The following is a 5,678-nucleotide window of genomic DNA, read 5'->3' as shown; positions in this document are numbered from 1 at the left end:
GCAAAAATAAAACAAACAAAAACAAAACAAAACAAAATTACAGCATCAACAAACCAAAAAAACCAATAAAAAGCAACAACAACAAATCCCCTAAATATCAGGAATTCCAATACTTTCTGAAGAGGTTTTTGTTTGTTGTTGTTGTTTATATTTTTTACTTCTATTTTTTAATTTTTTATTGTATAATTTATTTATTTACATTTCAATTGTTATCCCCTTTCTCAGTTGTAGAGATGGCCCAGCCATTAAACGCTAAGCTAACAACCAAAATGACACCAAGTGTTTTAAAGTCACAAGATGAGTTTAGAGAAACATTCATTCATTTATTAAAATATATTTGTTAATGATCTACATATAGAAATGTGTTTATTGAGTATCTACATCTGATTTATTTGATGTTGACATAAAGCAAAATTTGTATCTGGATTTTTAAATTAGATTTTTTTTTCTTTTTAACAAACCTTGTTTTGGCCACTTGTGATTTCTTATATGCCTAGAAACTCAAGAGCTTCCTGTCCTGCCCATCTCCTTTTCTTCCTTTCTCTCTTCACTTTCTCCCATAAGCTTGCAGCCCCACAGCCTCATCTTCTGCATGCCTCAGGCTTGTCACCTTTCTAAACATCCGAAGAAAGAAAATCAGAATATCATTTTTTTAATTATCAAAATTCAAAACTCAGTCTATGCTCATTGAACTGATGAGTCATCTCCATTCTAAAGAACAAGGTACCAAGATATCTGCTTATGAAAATGTCGTAGCCAGAAGTACCACTTAGCATTACTTCCCTTTTCCCTTCTTTGTATGTAACATTCATGTACCTACCTACATGGATGAAATTTCCTTCACTCTGAAGATAAAATGTCTTTATTTCAGAACTTTTTTGCCCCTCTTTTAATGTGGAGTTTTATTTTCATTTGTGTCAAGTGACACATTCAAGATTGTGAAGGCACATTCTCTCTTCTTAAGGAATAGTGTTGGATTTCTCTTAATCTAGGATGATTTCTTGGTGAATATATTATAAACATAAAATATTGGTAGCTATTTTGGCTAGATATTAGATCTCAATACGCTTAGTCCTCAAAACATTCATACATGAGATATTATAATGCCTATGTCATCTAATAGGAACATGGAATCTAAGAACTGAGGCTAAATGTCAAATTGTGTGGAATTGGCAGAGTATGTTACCACTGCTCAGATTCTCCATTGTAACCTAGAAGCAGCTATAGACAATACAGAAAACAGTAAGCTGTGCTTTGTTCTTGTTTTCATTTAAAATCATAGGTTGCTGCCTGGATTTGGTGCATAGCATAAAATTTGGCAACTCTGTTAAACCTACTTGTCTATTTCTACATTCTGTGTGGACAAGATCCCAATGTGATTTTGGAATGAGGCACCCTGCAGTTGTAACAGCTTGGAAAGATGACTTTGAAGTTCTGAGTAACTCCGTTCCAGTGCTTGTATACGCATGCCTTCTGCTCATTCCTCAGATGTACTAACACAGGGACTATGACATGTGAAGTTATAATCTTCATGTTTATACTAATCAGCCATTCATTTTTGGCATGCAATTATAAACATATATCTATATCTTTTTTTCTCTTTTCAAATTGAATGTGAGTTTTTCAATTATTCTTGTTTGTCCCCCACAAATGTATAAAGTATGTAAACTTATCATGATTATGTTTCCTTGTGAAAAAAATATTAAGAGGTGATGAGCAAATTTTATATAAAATGGGGATGTAATCTTAGGAGGTCATGTTACAATAGGCCATGCTCTTGTGTCTTATGTGTCAATTCAAAGTAACAAGAAAAGAAATTAGCTAGTTCCTGAAGAGCTAATTATCTAAAACCTCAGTTGGACTGAGGAACACTGGGCAGGGAAATGGAATTGACTGAAGACTCCTGTGGAAAAATCTAATGAGAAGATCCACATACCGAAATTGCCAGCATCTACCAACACTTCCAGACCACAGGAAAACTGTGTGCTGACAAACATTTCTATCCCCAAAGTTCCCTCCTTTCTACCCCATAAAGACACAAGACCTCCCCATACCACATCCCCACAATCTCCCTTTGGTAGACAGACTGTGGCCCTCTGTAGTTCTTAATGAAGAACAATTCTGATTCCTGGAGATGATAGTTCGCTTCCCCCTCTTCCCCCTCATCCCCCTGCATCAAACACTATCAGTTCCCACTGCTACATCATTTTTCATAAACCCAGACATTTCAGGGACTTGAGGCCTGTAATAAAAGACTACAACTCTGACATTCTCAGCCATCTCATCAGCTCTTTCCCCCAAATTTGACATCACTGTCAGAGGGAGTGAAGTGGAAACTGACTTTTGTCCTCATGTTTTTATAAAACATAAAACTATTGCTTCTTGGAAACCATCAGGTCATACATCTTTTGACCACGGGCACCTGCTATTTTTTCAAGCTTTTCCTTACTCGTAGTTGCTGTTCTCCTCTATGTAACAAAATGCATATTAATAGACATATTAATAGAGTATGTTGATAGCATATTAATATGTAACATATTAATAGAGAGGATGCATGTGTTTTAGCTCAAAGTACATGGATAATGGTCCATTAGTGAGTGTAAAGAGATGGTAACAGAAGGATCAGCTTCACATGGGAGTTTTGCCCTGTGAAGATAGCCAGGATGCATGCCTAGGACAGGAAGCACATTCAGCTCCAGTATGACTCCTTCTGTCAGTCAAGTTTCCTTTCGTAATGAATCTAAAATCAGCAGAATGTTCTCAAAGATTCTAAAGCATTATATAATTTGAACATTCAAGTATCCAAATGCAGGAATGTCAGGGGGACATATCACATTCGCCTGAAGTGACTACCTCCATCCTCTAGCAAAGAAGACGTTCCTCAAGATCAGCTTGTACAGTGAAGCTCCAAACCACCAAAGCCCAATCCTTGCCTGGATTTTTCATGTGGATAGGACTGCAGACCTACTGTGTGGAAAACAGAATGCTTGTGGACTATTCATGATCCTCTTCATCTGTAAGGAAGGAGAATGTGTGGGAATGCAGCTGGAGTTTAAATCCAGGGAGAGTGACTCAAAAAACAAACAAATGTATCATCTGAAATAATGAAACTTAGATCCTGCACATGAGTTCCCTCATATATTTGCTTAGGAATATTTACCATGTATGCTTTTGATTAGAAGGGAAGTATACCTAGCTGTAATGATTATAGTGAGTTATTTGCAAATAATTGCTCTTGAGTCTTGAAAACGGTATTTTCTGCAAAGAAATGGAAGCTTGTAAAGGAACTGAAAACTACACAGGAGATCATAAGTAAAACTGAGCCTTCAACCAAAACTCTTGATTAACATAAGGCCAAGTATTGAGAGTGAATGGCAGCTAACCATGTACCTGGCATTTCGGTTTAACATTTGGCACAAACTGGGTAGATTGGGGTTTGATTTGAATTTGAGATTAAATAGACTAAGGAAAAGACTCACCTGGATATAAATCATCTAATTCTACCCAGAGATATGATATTAACTCAGAGTAAGTTTCCTAGTCTCTGGTCTTAAAGCCATGCAATGATCTCTAGGACATGAAGTTCATATGTTAAAGGCAAATGTTCTAAACTTGAGATAACATGGGTATATTACCCAAGACCCAGATGGAAGACGTTAAGAAAATAAACTTGTCACCTACCTCTCCCCAGTACCCCCTGCTGCTAAACAAAGCTGCACCACTGGGTTTGTTTATCCTGAAGTGGGAGAGCATGTGCTCACTACCAGCCAAACACTGCCAGTGTCACACCCCAGTGACACAAGGCCATCTGTCCAGGTGTTATGCATTTTGATTCTTTCTGAATATATAAAACTGTGATTAAGGATGATCACTTGCAGTCTCCCCTCTCAGACCTCTGCCTGAGAGGGTAAACAAAACCTCAGAATTTTCTAGTAGAGAAATTGAACACATTTCTCTAGTAGAGAAATGAGAAGCTGTGAGGAAATTTACTACTTAAAAGTAAATGAGTCCAGAAACCACTGCTATGGATAGACTAATGCTCCCCAAGTAGACATACTTGAGAGGGATTCCTTTAATACCACTTAAGGAAGAGTATTCGATATATATGAATAAAAATTCATCTCTAAGAATATCTGTGGCAGGAAACAAATGAGTTGAGTTTATCTATTTAGTGGGCAGGAAAATCAGTAGAAGTATTATACTATCTACAGTGCAAACTAAGTCACCACCCAATAGTAACTATGCAGCCTGACCTTAGAGGTGTTGTAGGTATTGTTGCTGTGTCACATGCACATGTGTAGGTGGCAGAGAGAAGGAAGACTGTGTCTACACTGAGTGTTCTGACCTATGAACATCTGAATCATTAGTAGCCTATCATTCCCTGAAAAAAAAAAAGTGAGCCTGAGATGACTAATTTGGAATCAGATAGCCTGGACAGGGATCTAGCCTGAGATAACCACCAATGCAATGACAGGCAGGCCTGGAGGAGTCCATCATGTCCACAATGTCCCCTGCCTGGTGCCATAAGGAATGAGCAGGGTATAAGACTCTGGTGACCAGTCCTGAGATGACTCCAGACATTTAGAAAACCTGGGGACCACTAAGATGAGAAAGCAAATGGTAGAGAAATAGAAGAGAAGGAAGCATACAGAAGAGTGTAAGCACAATGAAGTGAGGCAGAACTAGAAACTCGAAGGTGTTGGTATAATGTTATTTTTCGTTGTATAAAAACATTATTTACCTGTCAATAAAATACTGTTGGCCTATGAGCTTAGGCAGAAAATAGGATGGTGGATGTTCCAGTATAGAGGAATCTTGTGATTGAATAAGGTGTGAAAAGATTCTCCCCAGACGCAGAAGAAAAAACCGATTGTATGAAACTGAGGACAAGCAACAAGCCATATGACAGAAGTTAGAATAGAGTAAATGAGATACTGAGTTATGAGTTAGTCAAAGAATGAGCCAAAGCTCATGGTGAAGATGTTTGTAAATATAATGAAGACTCAGAGTCATTGTTTCTGAGATCAGGAGCACAAATTACAGTAAACATGCCATAAAATAATGCCATCCACCATCTAGCACATAATCCAAGATTAGAACAGCAGATTTAGGCTGTAGGTAAAATTTCGACATAGGAATCAGATCAGAAAGCCAGACTAGCAATGTTGAGATGAGTAGTTTAGCAGAGGCCAGTAAATAGCAGCTAGAGGAGAGGAACTATAGTCTGAGACAATCTGCTGATGGGACATGAAGAATGATCTCTTTAAAAGAGAGTGAAAGCAGACTGGAGCCTCAGGCATGCCCCAAGGTGAAAAGCTTCCCAGAACAGCAGTAGAATGACAGACACATAGTCTGCTGGCCAGCAGGGACTCAGATCATCACTGTGGCCCATACTAGAGCCAGAGCAGCTTTAGCAATTGTGCCAGGAGAGCTAACCCAGATGGCAGGTGCCAGAACTTCAAGGCAGTTTCTCTCAGGTTTTCCCCAAAGCACTGTCACCTCTGGTGAGTCACATGGGCCCAGAACTTCTGGCCCCTTCCATCCCTTCCCTTGTGAACAGAATAATTGGGATGGGGCAGTAGCCCACTCCATGAGATAACTAGATAGCTGAGGTTGCATTAAAACAATATGAGATGTCCACATCTTTAAATTAACAATAAAAAAATTTTAACAACAAT

General features: G+C 38.3%; 1 non-coding gene across 1 annotated transcript; it reads left to right on the top strand.

Annotated features, from left to right (window-relative positions):
* The first annotated feature begins 4,247 nt into the window (after nucleotides 1–4,247).
* On the top strand, nucleotides 4,248–4,379 carry LOC117720246 (small nucleolar RNA SNORA17). Its single transcript, XR_004608274.1, has one exon. It is a non-coding gene; the product is annotated as a small nucleolar RNA SNORA17 (small nucleolar RNA).
* Nucleotides 4,380–5,678: the final 1,299 nt, after the last annotated feature.

Source organism: Arvicanthis niloticus, chromosome 14 (genome assembly GCF_011762505.2).
Source record: "Arvicanthis niloticus isolate mArvNil1 chromosome 14, mArvNil1.pat.X, whole genome shotgun sequence".
NCBI classification, from domain to species: domain Eukaryota; kingdom Metazoa; phylum Chordata; class Mammalia; order Rodentia; family Muridae; genus Arvicanthis; species Arvicanthis niloticus.
The sequence above is the reverse complement of the archived record's forward strand: the minus strand, read 5'-3'. Positions and strand labels throughout refer to the sequence as shown.